At 28.6% G+C, this 24556-nt stretch overlaps 1 pseudogene; it reads right to left on the bottom strand.

Moving 5' to 3' along the window:
• On the bottom strand, positions 1 to 20502 carry LOC114749689 (ethylene receptor 2-like; annotated as a pseudogene).
• Between the last annotated feature and the right edge of the window lie 4054 nt (positions 20503 to 24556).

Genomic DNA, 24556 nt, shown 5'->3' with positions numbered 1-24556 from the left:
TAATCTGTATATAACTCCCTCATAAAAATTTTATGGGTATAAAATCTCTAGGATGAAGTATTGCAGGGATGAGCAAAAGGTGGTGTATAGTTCTACCAACACTTGCTCAAAACAACTCATCTTGTTGATGCTGCGGTTTTAAAATTTACAACCTCTCCTCTAACAGGACTTCACTTCCGTGCATGCGTCAGGATCCTCCTAAGTTCACTGGAAATTTCCTTCAACATAACGGGCTTTCTTATAACTCCATTGATACAAATTTGCATACGTCTTTCATGCAAATCTTCATCGGCACTTGCAGTCAAGGCAACAATCATTGGCCAATTTCGGCTTCTAAATTTCCGAATCCTTGTAGCAACTTCAAAGCCATCTAACTCGGGCATATGAAGATCCAAAGAACGACTTGAATAGAAGATCCAGCAGATCCAATGACAGCAAGGCATTCAAATCCTGAAGAAACTGAAGTTACGACACAACCTAGCTTCTGAAGCAACTTTTGGGTCACAGCTCTATTTATATCATCATTGTCAGCCAACAAGACTTGCAGACCTCTGAACAAAGAATTAGAATCTGTGCGCTCAGAGGGTTCACCAGGCTCAGAGATGAAAATGGAAATAGACTGTCGTAAGTGAAACCGAAGAACAAGGGCCATGGTTTGAGGATAACCTAAGGTATTTGGTACAAACCATATGTTCCCTTGCATCAACTGCCAAAAGCATAAGAAATCAAAATCAATGCAAGACAAGGGAGAAAAATATGCATGGCGCAGTAACTGCCACTTCACAGTTCTAACATCAAATGAACATCACCGGAATGTAAAACGCCTTGAACAAATTAAGATAAAATCAGTACAAATCAACCCAGAGAATGTCAAAAGAAAGAATAATCAATCAAATCAAAAAAATCCCGTGAATAAAAACTAACAATAGAAAATTGTCTTCTCATGCTTCTGTTAGATGAGTTGTTCTTATAACATGCAAATCAACACTCCGAGTGCATAAAACAACTTCAGCTCCTGCACAAAGGGTGAACCACACCCTCACTCCTTTTATGCGTGAAAGTGCTAGTTAAGGACCTTAGAACTATGGCATATTCAATTTATTATAATTACTATGCCTAACACCTAAAACATACTAATTCTTTGAGCTTCCATTTTTCCTTCTCTAGAATCAGGCAAAACAAAATAAAGCAACTGCAGTGTTGCTCCAAATGTGAGGAAAAAACGTGTGCAAATATCCTCCCTTAAAAATCGTTAGGAGTTGGACATGAGAGATTTTAGCTGTTTTAAGTCCATTGCAACTGAATAACTGGAAAAATGAGCATTCCGCTAGGTATAATGAAGTGTTATTTAAATGAACTAAGATGCATTCGTGTAATAATAAAAATCATCTGATGCACAAACAAACAAAAGATTTCACGATCCTCACCTGAACGATCCTCTTGCAAATGCTGAAGCTCAACCTGACCTCATCTCTACAACCAGAATATGTCCTACTGCCCACTCCTAAAGAACGTGAACTCTCCAATTCATAATTGCTTCTGTTGATCCCTATCTCAAATCTAATATGTACATCCCCACTAGATGAGCTTGGTCTCCAAGTTGTCCACCCATGGTCATTTCTTTCCTGACTTCCTCTTTCTGCAAGAACACGAAGTACAAGAATCCCTCCCCTGTTATTTCCATCCAATAAGTTCCCAACCATATGTAGAATCACCTGAAAAACCCTCCTCTCATCACCCATAACATTGTCAGGCAAAGACTTCTCACACTCAATTTTAAAACCAAAGCCCCTATAAACACAAAGACACTTGGCAAGGCATGCTGCTTCTTTTATTATAGCATGTAACCCAAAAGATCTCATCTCCAATGGAAATCCCCCATCATCCTTCGCTGAAATGTTCATGGCATCATTTATCCAGTTTGATAGGACATTGCTGGTTCTCAGCATTGAATCCACAATGAGTTTCTGTTCACTTTTCAAACTCTCATCTTGTATAATTGAAAGCAAACCCAAAATTGAGTGCATCGGTCTTCTCATTCCATCACTCATGACCTTCTGAGATAAGTTTCTTGCCTGACTCGCCATCAAAGCATTTCTTTGTGCCTGTTGTAGAATTCGATTTTGCTCCTCCAATTTCTCTCTCATGAGTTGGGACTCTTCAAGAATTGCAGCATGAGAGAGAGCTACAGCAACCTGATCAGCAACTGTTTTAACTATTTCCAGCTCCTGATTGCCCCAAGATCTTGGCTCTCCACCAGGAAGAATCAGAACCAATATTGCATAACATGCCTGCCTTAACTCAGGTGTTCCACCTTTGAAATTGCAAATCCGAAGCATCGGCATCCGAATTGCAGCCACTGGTCCTACCTCAGAAGAATTTCCACTGCTGGCAGCAGCAAGTGCTGAGACAGGGCTAAGAATATTTACTCCATCGCTTGCCTTAATTCTCACAACATCTGGATCTGTAATGGGTATAGAAAAACTAAGATTCCTCTCATTCAATTCATGAGTGAGGTTCATCTCTGTTTTATCAAAATTAGGCATCCAGACTGCACAATTTTGCAAACCAAGAGTTTCAGACAGCTCCACAAGGGTGGTGTACAAAATAGTATGCCTATCAAGAGACTTGCGAATCTGTCGAGTGAGCATCCTTACATGTTTTGCAGCTTCCTTCTGCCTCATAATAAGACCAACCTCTCGTCCAAGTTCGGAGGTCTTTTTCCTCAGCATTAATTCTCTGACCTTCACTTTAAGAAGTAAAGGAATGAGAGTCATGAGAGTAATCGCGGTGGCACATGATACCAAAGCCGTAAGAGTTTTGAATACTGTAAGTGCCACCATAAGTTGGAAAGAATGAGGACCATAAGTCCATGCATTCAGCAAATGTGTCAATCCACATAGTACAATGAAGGCAATAAACTGAACGAGAACCCATTTGAATGGGACATTCGCGCAACTGATAAAACAAAGCAGCTCAATGGGTATGGAGAAGTAGGCCACCGCAATCAACAAATCGCTGACTCTCTGGCACTCCAGAATACTCTCAATAGTCCACAAGCTGGCCTCATCATCACAGTTACATCTGGGAAATTCATTGTCTGTTGCAGATACACATTTGAGGAGGAAAAAAATTGAAAGTCCCGACGCCACTGTTTTTAACATTGATCCAATACGTTTTTCTTCTCTTTAATCCATCCAAAGATACAACATAGCAGCTCACACCCCTTGAACAATAACGTTATCAAAAGCCAAAAAAAGATCACAAAAATTTCTGCATGCAACTCCGGAACACCTCAGTGATTTATGCTTATGTCCTGTTAAAACAGTTCAACAGGATTGAAAAATGAGTAAGATCTGAATCGAATGCAACATAACAATATGAGATCCAACAAAACAATAGGCTTAATGAAAAGACCAAAACTATTCCTCTCCACTGCCGTACGTTTAGTTGTAAGGTTTAAACCTTTTTCAATTCACATACCCTTTTGGGGTGGAATAGAATAAACTAGTGAATAACAGCCCCAATGAAGAAGACATTTTCCACAACCAAAATATATATATTAAAAAAATTGATAAAGAAAACAGTTAAATAATAAAAACCCAAGCGTTGCTTTCCCCCACCCCATACCAGCAGAAATATTATTTAAAGAATCGAAGTCCACCAACGTATACTAAAAGAAGAAAAATAGAAAACAGAAAACCAGTAATGCAGACCAAATGTACCTGCAGAAAAAGCGCCAAGTAGGAAGCAAAACCTAGATTGCAATCAATACTCCGTCTTCATCAGATCTTATTCTTGACCCAGAAGACTAAAACCTTTGTTCAAGAATCAATATGCATTACAAACAGCCCATTATTCTAATATTTTACAACAGAGCAAGCTTCAAATACCAGTGTAACCCCATATCATCCTGCACCACCTCCTTCATTGGGAAGAACAGAAATGAGCCCACTTGCACAAGAAACAAATCCCAATACCGATTAAGGAAAACTCATCAAACTAAGCACGAATCCGGCTTCCACGAGCGCGTAAAACGTTGCAAACCACAGCTGGGAGCACGAACCGCGTTCGAAGCTTTTGGTGCGGAAGCACTTCTGGTTCTGGGCTCGACTTTTTCGACACCACCACCGCACCACTACACCAGGCTTCTTCTCTCTCTTGCTATTTGGTGAGCGGATTACAGAATTTCTTTTCGCAACTTTTTCTACATTATTATTGCTTGCTGCTACCAGTTGGTCGTATTATTCTATTGTATCGATTCGAAATACGAAACCGAAAACCATAAACGGAAAGAGAGAGAGAAGAGGGGGCACAGAGAGAGGGAGGGAGAGAGAGCGCCGTTGTTTTTGAGTAGTAGGGGAAAAATAAAGGACGGATGAGAGAGAAGGGACCCACATCCTTACATGAAGAGAACTTAGACGCTTTTGAATCAAACGTCCCCGTCACACTAATAAATAAATATCCATTGTATGCTGGATTAAGCTTTGAATAATGTGTCAGAAATCTTTTACATATATGTACACACAATTATACATATTCTACTCCGTTTTTTATTATAAAATTTTTTTAATTAAATTAGGTGGTTTAAGAAAATAGTTAAAATTAATTTAAAATAATTAATATGTAATAAATATAATTTTTTAAATATATCCCTATATATAAATGAGTAAATGTAAGAGAGTAATAGTGAGGCAAATGAAAAAAGAGAATGTATTTAATCTATTAAACTAAAGATAAAGTAGATAATAATGCATTAAATGTTCAGAAAAACTCAAAATAAATCTTATAAAAAGAAATAAATCCATTCAAAAAATTAGATCTTATAAAAAGGGACAGAGAGAGTATATGCACATGCACATACACATCTAAAAAAACTCAATCTATTTTCTTAAAAAAATATTAGTAATACTAATATAATTAATAAACGAATCTAATTCTCAATTTACTCTTATATATCTCCGTTCCTTAGTATAAAAACTAATTTGATATTCAATTTAGTTCTAAATATAATACATCAGTTCACTTTATCTATCATATTTATCTATTTTGTTAAGGTAGTCTTTATAGTAATTGCATCTATTAAATGTTTCATCAAACATAGTTTTAGCAATACACATGATTAATAAGAATATTTAAAAAAAAACAACATATATTTATTATAAATAATTAACTTAACTAATTTTTATAATATTGTAAAATAATAATTGAAAACTAATTTTTTTATAGTATTCATTTTCATCAAAAGTTAATATTATTGTTTATCCTTGCAGTTTGGTCAAGTTTTAGTGCTGGCGCCTGTTGTTTGAAATCATGCTTTTTTTTGTCCCCATACTTTAACTTCAGATATAAAGAAGAAAATTAAAACTCACTAAAAATATAATAACCAAATGAGTTTTAGTTTAAATTCATATACTTAACGGCATTAACTCAAATAAAATTCTCATAGAACTATGGGAATTAAAATCATTATTTAAAACTATAGAGGCTAAAATTAAAATTATCAAATTGTAAGAACTAATAATAATATTAACCATTGATCAATTAATTTGTTGAATAAATACACAATGTGTGTGTGTGTGTGTGTTTTCTTACAATTCAACTATCATTTGGGGTCATGCCCATTATCCATGCCTTGCATCTATGCATCATGGCTGATCATTAATCTTTTGATTCCAAAAAAGGAATAATAATCCCGTTAATTGTTAAGAATCATCCATGCTGCCTTCAAATTTAATAAGTTTTTCGAGAATATAGTTATATATTGAAAAAAAAAATACATACAGATGAATAATTTTTCTTAATGTGTTATATTCTGTTAATAAAATAAAAATTAAAAATTTGAATATAATATGTTTTATGTGGAAAAAAATTCAAAATTTATAACAAAAATTATTACCAATTTTCAGGTCAAGAGTAATTCTTTTTGCCATGGAGTAATATTTTTGTCATGAAAATAGTACAAGCCCTTGTTTCAAATTCTTTTAAGTGTATGACCCGCAATCCACTTACAAAAATATCAACGTTATAATTTTTGTATGATTTAACCTTAAATATATGTTAAACTTTAATATATTATAACCTAAGATCTTTGAACCAAACCAAATACATCTCTATTAATTAACTTAAATTTTAAAATTATTTTAAAAATTAAAAAATCAAATCACATAAAATATATAATAAAAACAAAAAACTATAATATTTTTATGGGTGCATCTAACAAATGTATCTCTCCTCATGATAATCTAGTGGTAATGTTTGTCAAGACATAAATTAAAGAAAGCTTTTCATGTTTTTAATATGAGAGTTAATTAACAGAATTTTTTTTATTCTGTTTCTATTAATTGTACATATTAAATAAGTTTCTGTCTCTTTTTTTTGGGTAAAATAAATAAATTTTCTATTAACGAGCAGTTCCAATGCAAATAATCATTAATGATATTATCTTACAAAAATCAACGCAGATTTTTTTATAAATAATTAAATTTATTAATTTTTTTAATTTTTATAAATTAGTTATTTAATTCAAGACGAAATATTATTCTTCATGTGAGTTAGACATCTTATATGGTCACTTCAAATTAAATTTTCCTTCTTTCTAATTATCTTTCCCACTCCATAGCATATGATTTTTAGGTTGTGATTTCATGCTTTAAACTGTACAAAACTTTACGTCCTTGTTTTTATTTATGTTTTCTTTTTATTTTTTTTTTTAAATTGAGATTACTTTTATGGGTACCTTTTTTAATTACTCCAAAATTCTTATTATATTCATATATGCTTTAAAGTAGAAGGAACACTTATAATATATGAACATTTATATATAAAGTATTAGTTTTTCAGCTGAACCCACAATCATAGAAGGAACATTTTGTTTAATTTGGGTAAAATTCATAAGGATCGTGTCATTTTTCAAAATAAAATATAGAATTTCGACAGAAGAAAATTTTTATATATTTTTTTCTTAATTTAATGAATATCTCCATAGAGTTAGCCCAGATGTTTAACTCATTCTCTCCCTTTGGTTTGATCAGTGATATTATAATTATAATATTAACTAAAAATAATTAATTGAATGAAAATGTGACAATAGAGCTGATAAATAGATCTTCCCCCCCCCCCAGCCTTTTTTCTTTTTGGGATCATAACATTACGTGGGAAAATAATCAAGGATATTTTTGTTCACTTGTGACAAGTTAAGATCCTTAAAGAGCATTAGAAATGATAATTTGAGCTTTTTATTTTTTTATCAAAATTTTATAAAATTGGGGTCATTAGATGTGTCTTTAATTTCTCAAAACTATATTGTGAGTTTGTTAAAAAAAAAAAAAAACTATATTGTGAGACATGAGAAACAAATTGGAACCTTCCATTGGGACCAAGAGTCATGATCATCTATCTCTTCACTCTTCCCTAGAAATCACATAGGAAGCTGCCTGGTTTAATCCAGTTTTTCCTCTCAGTTACAATCTTAGACTACAAATGCTCCATCATTAGTGGCCCGCATATAATTTTTAATTAGAAAAATACTTGAGTCAAGTTAATTGTATCATTACTTGAATTTTATGATAAATTTAATACTTTTTAACGATTTTTATTGGTAATGGTTAGAAGGTTTTTATAATAAGAACGGAATGGTGTATTTAAGAGAATTTTCTTTGTCTGGACTTGATAGTGATCGAATCTAAGATGACATTATCGATTATCATATGCTATATAATCTCTTTGGTTTTATTTATATAGTGTTTCTAACATTTTTTTATCAAAATAAAGAAAACTCTTTTAAAGAATAAAAATTCCTAAATGGAATAGGATTGAGGTGGGAGAAGATAAGATAGATCAAATGGTGACATACCTATTTCAAAAAAGAAAAAAAATACAAGATAGGACAAGTACTTGAAACTTGAATCTAAATAGGCATTCCTACCTTTAAAACAGGCAGGCCTATGGTTGGCTTAATCTATGAAAATGGATTACTTTTCATGGTGCGTGTATCAAATTAAGATATGCAATATCTATCATGTGTTTGTCATCATTATTTAATACTCCTCCGGTTCTTAATATAAGACCTAACTGTTAAGTTAATTTTGATCCTAAATATAAAACATCTTTCTTGTATTTATCAATTTTTCCTAAATTACTCCTATGAATCTCCCTCAACCATAATCAAGTAGAAGAGTGAAAGAAGATATTAAGAAAAATAATTATGATATTTTAGAAAAAATATGTCATATTTTTTATAATTAACTAACTTATTTAACTTTCTTAATCTAATCAAATTAGTTAAATAAGTCCAATATTAAGGACTGGAAAAGTAATACTTATTTCCCTATTCTTATTATTACATCTCTAATTATATATTTAAATTTCGTAATAAATATTTGATATTCACAAAAACACCATATAATTTAAAGTCAATAAAAATATTACTCATCCGATCCTAAATATAAGACTCATTTATAGTATAATTTACACTATAAAAATAAATCTTATATTTAGGAAAGACATTATTAATAAGCTATAAAATGCTCCTCTCATCCTAAACATACAAGCAAGTTAGAGAGTTGATTTTGATTCTAAATATAATATCTTAGTCTGTTTTATCTCTATAATTATGATTTTCTTAAATTAATGGATCTAACTAATAAACCTATATATAATATAATGTACATAAGAGTATTTTAAGAAATCATATCACATTTATTAAAATTAAGTAATTTATTGAGTTTTTTTTAATCTATCAAAAATAATAAATAGGAAAAATAGTAAAAAAAAGACTTTAAAAATAAAAAAATTGCAAATAAGGACCCATTACAATATTAGTATTAGTTTTGACAATAATTGATAAGCAAATAATAACAATTTTTTATAAACAGGTCACTATAGGTAATTTTTTACTTTCTAAGGTCTTTTTTTGCTATTTTTCTAATAAATAACTCTTAATCATAACACTGTTAACTTTTCAATTTATGGGAAGCATGCAATTCATTCTCTTAAGGTGTTTTCATTTGCTGGTCAACTTTCTGTTTGGTAGTACCTTTTTTTCTTTTGGTTTTTGTGTGAGTGGGGGACCAATGCCTTTTCCAATTCAAAACTAGGGATATGGGAATCCAGCTTCCCATTGTTTTTGACATTGGGTCACACAGAGTTTGGTTGTGAAATACTATTTTTGCTACTTTTTTTAAAGGTCAGTTGCATTTATATACATATATATATATATAATACATAATTTTTTTAGATTAAATTCTTCTTTTAATTTTGGATAAATAATGATGTAGACTCATCTGGTAACCTATTTCAGGAATCCAAAAAAATAAATTTGAAAGTCACACTCAAAAACAAGTAAGATTGTTAATAAAAGAATTAGGATTTTAAGAAAACTTGTCTTTAAATTCCTAATTATAAGAATGACACCATGATAAGTTATTAATCTCTTAATTCAGGTTTTAATTGTATACCACCATGAACACAATCACACAATAATTTGATTTGCAAAAAAAAAAATTCATTCATGCATCAAAATACAGATTAACAATATGTATCTCAAATAGGCAATGAATAATTGTAACCTAAGTAATACTCTTTTCATAGCCCAAAAAAAAAAAAGAACTGGTCTGTGGTTCTATTTGGTTAAGGGTCAAACTTTTATCAACCTGATCAAATTAGTATGAACCGGTCTGGATAATTATATTGTTATTGGTCCTTTTTTTGCTCATTCAACTTCCTAATATCTTAATGACTATAGACTTGAATGAATTTAATGATGATTTTTGTATCAATAATTATTGATTTTAGTTATTGAGGAATAGTAAAAATTAAAATTCTCAATTTTGTTGTATTTTATTATTGTTATAATCAAACTTTTGTTATATTTCCTTGTATTTTATTATTAGTGATTACTAATGTTATTGTATTTTGTTATTTTTTATTAAATTATATTATTTTAATATTACTAGTTTGATCTTGAGTTGACTCTAATCTGACCTATTGATCATTGAATCACTGCCTCAATTGGTTTAGTGTCTGGTCTGATTTTTTGTTCTCTGCTTTTTTTTTCTTCAAAAAATTCTAAATAAAACCTTAATCTGACTACCTAAGCTCACAAAACCCACTTAGTTGATGGCCAAAAAATAAATAAAATTCATCTTAAAATTCTAAAAATAAATGACTCTATTTGATATCTACACGATATCTTAATTTAAAATAAGATGAATTATTAAGAAATTAAGGAAGAAAGGGTTAAAAGTCCTTCATTATAAATTTTATTAGCTCAAACAGCCTAAATTCAAGTACGGATACTTTTTATGTATAAAAATATATTAGGTTGAAATTTCTATTGAGAAAAGTGTCCACACTTCCTATTTGACAGTACTTCGAACATGATTGTCTCCATTAGGAGAATACTTATGCCTAACATAAAAATATATCAGGTCCTTCTGGTAAATAAAATTTTTAAAGGGAGATTTTCACCACTTTTTTCATAAATTTAAAAGGCTCTTTGAATGATTCAAAATATCTGAAAAAATCCTTTACCCACTAATTCCTAAAAGATTCTTTTAAATAATAAAAGTACATAAAAATAAGAATAAAATGAATTAATTAGAAACACTATTGAATTTCACATATGATGCCACCTTGTATGGCATCTACTCTTTCCTGACCTTCGTTCTAATGTGACTTCTCCTACCTAGCCAGTGTCGTTTAAAGTGAAAGAATTACCCATGTTTTATTAAATCCTTCACAAATATTGTTTTGAAAATTTAATTTTTGATGAAGATTCAATGCCCAGCTAGGTAAATATTCGGATAAACAAATAATTAATATCCTAATTTATCAATTACGATGTCTGATGATAATTTTTAGGTGAAAATAATAGAAAAGAATAATTTTGCAAATTTTTAGTTGATTAATTAATTAAACTGAAAGAATCGATTTTGAAAAGATAAAATTTATCAGAAAAAGATAATATTAAAATAAACTTTTCAACAAAATTTAATTTAATCAGTAAGATGTAATTCATATTCTAAACGTTGTTCATGCAAGTACTAATTGGTAGGTAAATTATTACTACCTCCCACCCTAAATATAGAACGCAGATAAAAAGTTTATTTTTATTCTAGATATAAGATAACAATCTATTTTGCCCTTCTATTTTAGTTTTTTAAAATATCTATATTAATTACACATAATAATTAATAAGGGAGGTTTCATAAGAGATAGTTACATTGCATCTTACAATATGCATGATTGAAAAATTATTTTACGAAACCAATATACATTTATTATAAATGGTTAACTTACTATTTTTTAATATTACAAATTAATTATATAATATTTATATTAAGGATAAGGGGCTGTATCATTTTTTAAGGATTTGCTAAGCATCCTAAGCTTAAGGCTTATCATGATCCTGTTAAGCCTTGAAAAATCAATTCACCTAAATTTTTTATGTGGAGAAAAAAAATAATTTTTTTTGGACGAATGCATCATGATAAATTATTTAGGATTTTTAATTTATTGAAAATAAATAAAAAAATAAAATCCACAATAAAAAAAATATATAAATGAGTATTATTATCGTACATGAGTACATCCCATACAGAGCTTTAATAATCAGATTTAGTCATTTATTTATTAACGACTACATTAATACTACAAATTTAACTAATGTTAGTTAAATGGCATTCTTTTCATATTATTTTTCTTTCAAAAAAATACATTAAATTATGAATAAAAATATTAAAATAATTCAAAGGATCCGATCTATGTCTATGATTCAAATAAAACTTTGAAATGTACAATGAATCCAATCTTGGCTTGCAACTGGTTATATATATATATATATATATATATATATATAAAGATACCCTGGATAAGCATAATTAATCAATAATTAATAAACTTTGGCAGGAAGATCTTGATCATTGGACGAAATGTCTTGTGAAATTGGAAAGAAAAAAAAGAGAAAAATCAAGCTTTAAGACAAGTTGCCCAAATTAGGGGAAAATGTTCAAATCTTAAATAATGTATCATTTTAAACAAATTAAACTCATTTAATGATCCGTATCTCTGTAGGAAAGGAAGGATTAAGAGGCCCTTTTGATTAGGGATGGAATTAATTATACTCCCCCCAAGGCTTCAACTCTTAAATTCCCTTGATCTTTATCTTATATTATTATTATCCTCTAGAATAATTCTACATAACCCTACATATTAGTTGTTCAGCATTAAAAAAAATGGAGTATTGATTAGCTTTCACACATTCCCTCCGTTCCTTATTATAAGAGACAAATAACCGAAGTACGTTGATCAAAAAATATTAAAGTTAGTTAAGAACAATATGTATAAAAAGTATAATTTTTTCCAAAATGCCCTCATTAATAAGGAGAGAGAACAATTAAATATTAAAAGAAAGAGAAGTGGAGGGAAGAGAGTAGTGTGAGTTGGAGATAATAAATATGGGTAAATATAGTAATACACAAAAAAGTAGAGACAACTTGTAGTGTCTCTTATATATAGGACATGGCATAAGCATCAAGTGTCTCTTATAATAAGGAACGGAGGGAGAAAAATAAGTAAAGATCTAGCCATCCTTCCAAAGCGGTCACGGAGATGTAAAATTTTCAAAAATGTGACTGTGATATTTTTGTACATAAGAATATTTTTAATAATAATCAGTTCATCATTTATAAGCTCTAAAGAAATTTCTAGACCGCTTGTCATGAAACTGGTGTAAAAAAAAAATATTTTAAATATATTCTAGACTGGTTCTTAGGTCTAAAATGGTAATAGTTTTAAAAAATAATAATTAATAGTTTTGAACCAGTTAAATTGTGGCATATGATTTTATTCAGCTGGCAGTGATTTATAAGAAAAAAATATTTTTTGTTTATTTACTATTTTGTCTCTATTTAATTACTCGTTTTAATATTTTAATAGTATGAAATTTATTATCTAGGTAAATTGTTTAGATAAATTCTTTTTCTATGCTGTCTTCTCTATAAGTAATACTCTCCTCCGATCCTTAATACAAGACCTATTTAATTAATTTGATTAGGTTAAAAAAGTTAGGTAAGTTAGTTAATTATAAGAGATGTGACACATTTTTCCTAAAATACCATAATCAACTTTCTTAATATCCTCTCTTCCTCTTCTATTTAATTATGGTTAAGGGAATATCTATAGGGGTAATTTTGAGAAAATTGATAAATATGAGAAATAGGTCTTATATTTAGGACCAAAACCAACTCAACAATTAGGTCCTATATTAAAGACCGGAGGAGTAGTATTTTGAAGAAATAGTTATATTTTTATATATGCCAAGTAAAGTAGTATCCAACACCCGTTTTTTTCTTTTTAATGTGCTTAGTACTCAATCTTTTTAGTGGTAAATTTTACTCATGATCTTCTAAATTTGGTGCAATCTCACCCTTCCTCTATTTATTTAAAATTGCTATTTTTCCTTTAATTCATTTGAATAGTTAAAATTAACAATTTTAGTTCCTGTTGTTTATATCAAATTGTTAACATACAATTTTTCATACAAAGTAACTAAATTTTATACATAAATAACGAAAAAATGGGTGCTAGGTCCCGCTGAGAAGTAAGATCAATGTGTTAAGTATACCTTTCCCCTTTTTTATATACTCTTCCCATCCTGAATGTAAGACCTAATTAATTAATTTTAATAGATTAATGATATTAGTTAAATTAGTTAATATGATTTTTTTTAAATACTTTAAGTATCTTTCTTAATTATATTCCTTCCTTTCCTATTTGATTATTGTTAGGGGAATATCATTGGGTTAATTTGGAAAAATAATTAATAAAGTTGTGAAATAGGTCTTACATGTAGTTTCAACATCAACTTCCCAGTTAAGTCCTACATTAAATATTAGAAGAGTATTATTTCTAACTAATGTTAACCATATTCCCAGGAACATGATTAATTAATCGTTTCTTATTTAAAAAAATTGGTAGGAGCAATGTTCAAAACTTCAAATATAATTTAGTAATGCATTGAGCACCAAAATTGTCATAAGAAAGAGTCTCCACGTGGTCTCTCGATGACTTTTACTTGGCACAATATATAATTTATTCCTTAGCGAGATTTTTTTGCTTCAAAAAGTTGCCTTTTCCTTATCCATCAAATAGGCCATTATTCTATGCGTACTAAGAGAATATATTCTCAGTTAATTTCCATGAGAAATACGTGCCTTATCTTTACAGGTATCAAATCATTTTTATTTAAATATAAGCTAAAGTATATATTTGATCTTTTAACTTATATAATATTTTAATTTGTTTCCTTAATTTTAAAAATATAGTTTTGGTCCTTTAATTCTAAAATCATTATACTTAAATAATATTTTTCTATAACAATCATGATTTTTTTGTAAATTAAATTTAATATGTTAGTATTTGAAAAAATTTTATTAAAATTTAAGGTCTTAATGTCATTATTTTTTGTTAACAAGTTTAGGATTAATAGACTAAAAGTATATTTTTTAAAGTTAAGGAATTAAATTAAAACTATGTATAAAGTTAAAAGACTAAATGCATACTATAATATTAAATATATATTTTCCTCATTAATAAGGATTATTGATTGCTTAATTAGGATTGTGATAGTGAACGTTCATTATGTGCTCTCCTTTATTTGTTGATGAGAATTCATAATCTTGACCTAACTCCATGAGAAGTCATTGATTTTCGTTCACAAAAATGGTCCAATCCTTTCAACTTCTCATTATGCATTAGTTGTTCATAGGTTACAATCTTCACTACTCTTAATTAAAGCTGCTTTTTTTCTTTTTAATATGCAAATCAATATGACTTAAAGACATAAAGTGATGTTATCATTAGGAAGAGTAAATATTGTGTTTTTTTATTAGGTTTTTGTCCCAACAGGTTTTTTCTAGTAAGATTTTAATGGGGCACAACACTCGTTAACGGAGAGTATTATGAATATTGCATGGATGAATGCTCATAACTCCTAACCCTTAGAATTTTTTATAGAACTTTTTACTTTCAAGTGTCATAAAATATAGAACTTCCTTAATAAATGACTTAGGAGGATTTTCTCATTGTTAATGCCGTTATGGTATTATTTATTTCCTTGTAACCCTAGTATAGGATTTCAATGCTTGAAAGACTATAAATAAAAGGAATGTATAAGAAATTTGTACCATGAAACAAAGTGAATAAAAAAAAGTCACTGTTTTCTCTATCTCTTGTTTTTCTTTCTACTTTCTAGTTTTCTTATTTCTTCTCATTTGATAACACGTTATCAGCATGACTTTGCTCTGAAAATTTGAGATATGAACTCTTTGTAAGATGTATTCTTCCTATCATCCAATTATCTCCTTATTCAATCATAATCATGTCTAATCTTAATCTTCTATAGATTCGCTACATATTAATTTTATATTATCTCTTTTCTCAATTATCATGTTTCATATTATACTACTATAATCTTATTCTATTGTTCTTTTCTATACTTTTAAATTTTGTCATTACTTTACATATTTTATCTTTTATTTTATGTTGTATTATGTTATTCTATTTTATACTATGTTATTTTATTTTTCTCCCTTTGTATTTTATATTATGTTATCATTGTGTTTTATTTTGAGTCATTCTATTATGTTCTTCTATTGTAAAATATTATGTTTTTTTTATATCGTTTTATTTGTGTTGTGTCTAACTCTCTCATATATATATATATATATATATATATAAAATATTTATACTGTTTATATTTTCTTTTCTCTCATTATATTTGTTTTTATTTATTTATTTTGTTTAGATATGTTGTTTATATAATTTATTTTTAACGATTCCTAATTGTACTATATGCGATTATATAATGTAATTTATATAATTATAAGTTTATTTATTATTTATATTATAAATATGTATTTATTTAATTTATTTCCTTGCAGCATTATCTTTGTTTTTAATTTAGTTTATTGTAATATTTATATATTTATTATATTACTGCATTTCCCCCCTCCTTCTATATATATTTATATACATTGTTTTTATATTATGTATTGTAACTAATTATTTGTGTTATTTATCTTTTCCATCCTCATATGTGTTTATTTATTATTCTCCATGCTTTGTTTGTTTATTTATTTATGTTTATAATGTTGAAGGAATAATTTATTTATGGGTGACTTTGAATCCTAATATTTTATTTATTATGTTTTAGTATTCATCAATTTTACCATAATTCTAATTTTTTCTATTATCTTTTTAATTTGGTTCATAGTCAATCTTACCAAATTCAAGTTTACAGCCCTTGGTATCACAAGAAAAAAATTATTTATCTTGGATCTTAGATACTAAAATCTACCTAGATGCCAAAGGTCTAGGAAAAGCTATTTTATGTGGAAATAAAGCAAGTAGCCAAAACTAGATTAAGGCCATCATTTTCTTGTGCTACCACCTGCATGAAGGGTTAAAAGTTCACTATTGGACAGTAAAAGATTTTTTAGAATAGTGAAATAATTTAAAAGAAAGGGATGATCATAAAAAAATAATAATACTTTTGTCTAAATCTTGTTATGAATGGATGGATTTGAGGCTTCAAGATTTTGGTAAAGAATATAAATGTTTCTCTTCCTCTTATTAGGCACGAGAATGAAGATATATGCCTCATAGATAGTACTACAACACACACCATACTAAAAGATAAAAATATTTCTCTCATCTTATAACAAATGGTGCACGCATCAATATTATTACGAGTAATACAAAACTAATTGAATGCTTCAGAAGAGCAATTATAATATTACCTAGAGGAATAAAATATGTTATCAGTGACGCTTTATATTCCTTTAAATCTCCAAAAAATTTATTAAGTTTTAATTATATCTGTCGAAATGGATGTCAAATTGAGATTATAAATAAGAAGAACATTGAATATCTACATGTTACAATGGTAAGAAATGGAAAAAAATGTGTCATAGAAAAATTACTAGCATTATCTTTTGATTTGTACTATACAAATATTAGTAAATTGAAACAAATACTACAGTAAACCAGAAGTTTAAGTACATTTATTGTTTAGAATGACCGGTTGGGCCATCTCATATCAACTATGATAAGAAGCATTATTGAAAATTCACATGGACACCAATTGACAAGCCAGAAGATTCTTCAATTTAAAGATTTTTCATGTGCTGCTTGTTTTCAAGGAAAATTAATTACAGGACTTTCATTGACAAAAAATAGGGATTGAATTCTCTATATTTCTAGAGCGTATCCATGGGGATATATGTGGACTTATCCATCCACCATGTGGACCATTCAAATATTTTATGGTTTTGATAGATGTATCTACAAGATGGTCCAATATGTGTTTGTTATCAACATGTGATTTAACATTTGCTAGGTTACTTGCTCAAATAATTCAATTAAGAGCATAATTTTCCAACTACGTAATTAAGACAATTCGTCTCGATAATGCTAGTGAGTTTTCATATGAAATTTTTAGTGATTATTGCATGGCAACTGAAATAGCAGTAGAAAAATCCGTTGATTATGTCCACACTCAAAATGGACTAGCAGAGTCATTCATTAAATGCCTCGAATTGATTGTTAGACCATTTGAGAACAAAACGTCCCATCTCAGCCTGGGGACATGCAATTTTACATGCAACAATAATTATACGCATTAGGTTAACATGTTATCATGAATTCTCCTCGTTATGATTGGCTTTTGGTCATGAACTAATATTTTTCATCTTAGAATTTGTGAATGAGCGGTATTTGTCCTTGTTACTCCACCACAATGCATAAAGATGGGACCTCAAAGAAGGTTAGAAATATATGCTGGCTATGAATTTCCTCCTATAATCAAGTATTTAGAAGCATTAACAGGAGATTTGTTTATGACACGTTTTGATGATTGTCATTTTGATCAGACAATTTTTTCAATATTAGAGGGAGATAATAAGCAGCTGGATAAAGAAATTATGTGGAGAGCATTATCATCATCTCATATAGATCCTTATACACAATAATGTGAGCTTGAAATTCAAAACATAATTCATTCACAAAATATTGCAAATCAATTGTCAGATGCATTTATTGACCCTAAGAATTATCAAATCTCACATTCCAAGTAAAAATACTTCAATTAGAATTGATATCCAAGTAGGACAACTAGAAAGTACAAGTGAACCAAACCACACGTAAAGCAGGGCAGACCAATTGGTTCCAATGATAAAACTTCTAGAAAGAAAAATGAAGAAAATAATCATGATAGTCATGATGGTCAAATTGAGGAGGCAAGTCCTATAGGAGATGATCAAAACATAACTAATCAAAAGACCTCAGAAGAGGTCCCAGTACCTGAAATAATGAAGAGATCTCAATAAGTTATGTTATTATCAGAAAAAGATAGAACCGAGAAAATATATTGTTGACAACATTTTTTTATATAATGTTGCTCTTGAAATAATTAATCAAAATAAGGATCTTGAACCTAGATTAGTTAAAGAATATACACATAGAGATGATTGGCCAAGATGGAAAGATGCAATCCAAGCAGAGTTAAATTCACTTTTAAAATGTGAAGTTTTTGAAATTATAGTTCAAATACCAAATGATGTAAAACTAGTTCGCTATAGATGGGTTTTTGTGCACAAACGAAGTGACAAAAATAAGATCATTAGATATAAAGCACAGCTTATAGCATAAGGGTTTTCACAGAGACCTGGTATTGATTATGAAGAGACATGTTCTCTTGTGGTGGATGCAATCACTTTAATATATATAATTAGTTTGACAGTCTATAGAAGACTTGAAATGCGCCTAATAGATGTTGTTACATCATATTTGTATGGTTCTTTAAATGCTAAAATTTATATGAAAATCCCTAAAGAATTTAAATTGTTGAGAAAATTATGCAATTCGTTTGCATAAATTTTTATATGGATTGAAACAATATGGAAGAATTTAGTATAACCAACTTAGTGAATATTTGTTGAAAGAAGGTTATAAAAATGATTCCATTTTTCCATATTTTTTTATAAAAAGAAAAGAATCAGAGTTTGTCATAATTGCTGTCTATGTTGATTATTTAAATATAATTAGAACTCCCGAAAAACTTCAAAAAGCGGTAAATTGTTTAAAGAAAAAATTTGAAATGAAAGACCTTGGAAGAATAAAATTTTGCCTCGATGTGCAAATTGAGCACTTAGCAAATGAAATTTTCCTCTATCAATCAACTTATACTGAAAAAGTATCAAAGCGATTTATATAGATAAAGTACATCTATTACCTACTCCTATGATTGCAAGGTCGTTTGATGAGGGTAAAGATCTTTTTCACCCTCAAGAGGATGAGAAAGAACTTCTTAGTCCTAAAGTACCATATCTTAGTGCTATAGGTGCATTAATGTATCTTGCTAATTCAACATGACCTGATATTGCATCTGCTATTAGTTTATTGGTAAGATTTAATTTTTCCCCAACAAGAAGGTATTGGGATAGAATTAAGCATATATTTCAATATTTTTGAGGGATAATTGATATGTGATTATTTTATTCTAATGAATCATAATCATAATTAATTAGCTATGCAAATGCAAGATTTTTATCAAATCTGCATAAAAGCAAGTCTCAAGCAGGATATTTATTTATTTCTGGGGATACAACTATCTCATGGCATTCAAACAAACTTTATTAGCTACTTCATCAAATGATACAGAAATAATTTCAATTCATAAGGCAAATCGAGAATGTGTTTGGCTAAAGTCAGTTATTCAACATAGTCAAAAAATGTGTGGCTTTTAATTAGAACAAAAGATTCCAACAGTGTTATATGAAGATAATACAATATGCATAGTTCAATTAAAATAAGGATATGTCAAAGGAGATAGAACAAAACATATTTTTCCAAAGTTCTTCTCCACTCATGATCTTTTGAGAAGTAGTGATATAGATGTTCAATAAATTCGCTCATATGACAACTTTGCTGATCTGTTTAACAAGACACTGTCAACAAAAACATTTGAGACGTCGATGTATGGTATTGGAATGCATAGACTTAAAGACATAGAATGATGTTATCATTAGGGGGATTAAATAATGTGTATTCTTTTTTCTTTACTAGGTTGTTGTCCCAATGAGTTTTTCCTTATAAGGTTTTAATGAGGTACAATGCTCGTTATAGATATCCAAGAGGAAGTATTATGAATATTGCATGAATGGACGCCTATAACCCCTAACTCTTAGAATTCTCAAGGGATTTTTTATTTTCAAGTGTTATAAACTACATAACCTCCCCAGTAAATGACTTAGGAAGAGTTTCTCATTGTTAATCCTATTATAGTATTTTTATTTTTTGTAATCTTATTATAGGACTTCAATGCATGGAGGCCGATAAACAGAGGCCATGTATAAAACATTTGTACCATAAAACAAAATGAATGAGAAAAAAGCCATTGTTTTCTCTATTTCTTGTTTTCCTTTTTACTTTATAGTTTTCTTATTTCTTCTCATTTTATAACTTGTATATAGACACACACACCTCATTTTTCATAACATATATATATAGATATATTCTTCTAGTCTTATTTATAAAATACTTTTTATCATGTCTTATCAAAACCAAAAAAAATTAAATCTCATTAACTCTAGCTTAAAATTTAATAATTTCTTAACTTTATTATAACCTAATATATATTTTTAAAAAATAACAGTTTATACAACAATTAAATTAAGCGTAAAATTTTAAATTCGTATAATAAATTTAATAAAAATGATTTTGTATGAAGGATAAAAAAAGTATTTTTTTTATAGGATCAAAATGGCATGCCTGTGTATATAATGTCATATAAGTCTCATTTATAATTCATAGAATTACATGTTTTGAAAGAATTTTTTGTTCTAAATATAAGCCAATTTAAAATATATTTGTTGCGTTATCTTAAATGATTAATATAATACTATAATTTAACGTATTTAATGAAGATAATGATGGTTATGGAAAAAAATAATTTTTTTACACGGTCAAACTAGCTTTAAACTCTTCTTTTAAGATTTTGACCCAAAAAAGATTCTTTTTTTATAAATAATATGGTGAAAAGTAACTCATATTAAAGACATCTAGAGGAATTATTGGCCAAAAAAAAAACATACACATAGAGAAACTCTATATGTTTATTAATTTTTTTAAAATTAGTCTTATTGATATTTTTCTAACAATACTCAAGTAGGAGAAGAAAAAAAAAATAAAAAAAAAACTTAGGATATTTTAAAATAAATATATTATATTAACTACTTTAACTAATATTATTAATTTATATAAATTAATTAATTATGGTTTACATTAAGTACAACAGGGTATAATGGTAGCCACATAAATAGGTGTGTCAAATTCGGGTCAAATCACTGAATCCTCACGATGGACGCACCACGCGATCGAAGAAAAAATGAGAGGGAGGGAGAAAAGTAGAAAACTGAAAAACTTTCAAGTTGGAGCGAGAAATGTGAGAGCGAGGGACCTCCTATTTAAGGGTTAAATAGACCATAATTTAGGAAGATAGAATCTCTGTTTATCATGAAATTTTTCCTATTCAAATTTTAGGAAATGTTTATTTCTAGCACCTCAAATTATATCATGAAGGGAAAATGCTGATTTGATTTCTTATTTGACTAAAATTTTCTATTTCATTATCAAATAGTCCAGGTCGAACCAACCAAATGCAGACCTAAAACTCAAAGTCCAACAAAAAGGGGATGTAACTGGTAGCTGGGTTTCATCGATAAAGGGTTGAAAGTTTATACATAGGTCAAAATTCAAGAAAATTTTGTGTAATTCAACCTAATTTTTTTTAATAAAGACATAGCGAAATGAACTTATTATAAAATATAATAGGGTTAATATAATTTGTTATCCTTGATATAAGCCTATTTTAATTTTGGTCCATCAAATTTCAAACACATGATTTTAGTCTCGGAAATTTAGTCCATCTTCAAATCTTAGTTCCTAGAGATATAGCAGTATTAAAATATGCTAAAACATTATAAAAGATGTTAAAGTGATTATACAGAAGATCAAACGACACGTAGTTAAATCTTATATGGATAGTAGGAAAAAGGGAAAAAAACAAGTAATCAAAATGTAAAGCAAAGAACGTTCATATATAAGGAAAATAAGTTCTCAAAACATAGCATAGTGAATAATTTTTCAAACAAGCAACAAGAAAAAGGGGGGCTAAACAACTATATTTTGAGGACTTGTTCTTGTTTTTTTAATCCCTTCTTATGCATATAAGATTAGATAGGTGATATTTGGTGAGTCTATTTAACCACTTTAACGTTATTTACAACAATTCAACAAATTTTAACACTATTATAAGATTAACGTTTTAAGACAAACAAAAATTCAACTACCAAAACTATGGATTTGAAATTTGAGGGATCAACACTAAAAAAAATCCAAACTTCAAACACAAAAATTTTTATTAACCCCATATAATATCATAATATGATTGGGAATTCAAAGCAAAATACTTTTATATAAATTATATTTATTTTTTAAAAAAAGTTAAACGTCTTTATTTTGTTTGAACTAGCATTTACTCTGTCATACCGTTTAATGTTGGTCAGATATAGTGATTGATTCTTATGAATAGCCTATTTATTGCTAGATGTTTAATTAAGAAAAATGAAAGTACTTTGGCAAAAAAAAAAAAAAAAAAAGAAAAATAAAAGAACTCTTTTTTCGGACCAGGGGCCAGAGACTGAAAGGAAATCAGCTAACGCGGGTGGTATCCAAATAGCTCGAATGTCCTAAAAAATGAAAGAACTCTAAACCTTGTAAACACAACACAGTTTTTTTTTTTAAAAAAAAAAACAGAGAGAGAAGTTAAAATGACTCAACAAACGAGATGGTACCTTACGCATAGATGCTTGACATTATGGGGACAACATATATTATGGTATGGGAAAGTCAAAAAGTCAACAATCCCTTTTTTCATGTTACCCTACAAAGGCAAGATTCCTTCCATTGCATATTCTTTTGATGATTAATTAAATTAAATTACACCGCCCAAATTTAATTTAAATAATTTAAATTCATTATTTTTAATAATCGCTGTATTAAATATTAACACAAGCAAATAAACTTTTAACAAAATTATTATTGTCTTTGTAATATTAGTTGGTTTATGAAAAATCAAATTGGCACTTGATTATTTTGAAATCGAGTTTAATTCAACTCCATAAATATAAATTTTTATTAAAATTAGATTAAATACAATAAATTGAAAAGAGCAAAAAAAAAAGAAAGTGAAATACAAGACATGTGACACTCATTCCAAAGAGGATGGGTTCCTGCCATTGCCACTACAACGCACATGAATTCATTCTAACCATGTGCATATGCATTACCCTTGTACCTGAAAAGCATATTTGAAGAAGTATGCCATCTATTATATTATATTTAATATAAGAGCTATTTAACTAATTTAAATAGATTAAAGAGGTGTTTGGATTATTGAAAATGTTTTTTAAAAAACACTTTTATGCAAATCGAGGTAAATTTCTCTACATATTTATTTTGTATACTGTAAAAGTAATTTTAAAACTATAGTTTTGTTTCCACCTAAACACCCTATAAGTAAATTTATTAAGTTAGTTATTTGTAACAAATACAAGTTAAATTTCCTAAAGTATCATTTTAAACATAACTATTTTTAGATGGAAACCCCATTAATATGTATAATCAATAAGAATACTTTAGATAATGAATTATAAATTTGTAAGATAAAGTATATTGAATTCTTATATTTATTATTAAAATAAAGTTCTAATTAGCTCTTATGATAAGAATTGGAAGTAGTATAAAATTACAATGACGTGGGCTTTTAAGATTGATGGGCTTAGACCCAATACTAATTGTCCTGTTTCAACCTATATCTAGATTGTGAAACAAAAAAGATTCCCCTATAAGTATTGATTTGGTCTCAAACATAGGAATGCATGGAGTATAAAAATTTTAAATAAATAGATATTGAACATCAAACTTGAAATATTAAGTTATTCTATTAATTTTTTATTTTATATTGATTTACATAATACGCCTAATTTTTCATTGAAATTAATCATCAAGCATATATACGAGAGCCTTGTTGCATTCAAGGTCACGGCCCTTCAAATATGTAAGAATAACCCTTCAAATTTGTTAAAATTTGTTAACACTTTCATCTACATTTTTCATTAAAATTTGCTCATAAAAAACCCATCACATTCGGGTTTAGCAGTAAGAATCCCACACTCACCAATTAGAGGGAGGGTTTGATTCTCCATCTTAACATTTAAGAAGGCATCCCACACCCCAAGATTGCTGCAATGCCTTGTGTGAGATTAAGACCAATAGCGCCTCTCAAGTGAGGTCATGTAGAATATTGGATTAGATGACTTGCCTTTGACTTAGGTTGAGTCAAAACCCGACCTAAAATGTCATCAAAAAAAAAAGGGAAAAAAAAAAGAATGACACTACAAATATGTGTGTGTGTGTAAAATAAATTTATAAA

The sequence above is a fragment of the Neltuma alba genome, unplaced genomic scaffold, assembly GCF_004799145.2.
Source record: "Neltuma alba isolate B1F8T4 unplaced genomic scaffold, ASM479914v2 tig00006122_pilon, whole genome shotgun sequence".
NCBI classification, from domain to species: domain Eukaryota; kingdom Viridiplantae; phylum Streptophyta; class Magnoliopsida; order Fabales; family Fabaceae; genus Neltuma; species Neltuma alba.
The sequence above is the reverse complement of the archived record's forward strand: the minus strand, read 5'-3'. Positions and strand labels throughout refer to the sequence as shown.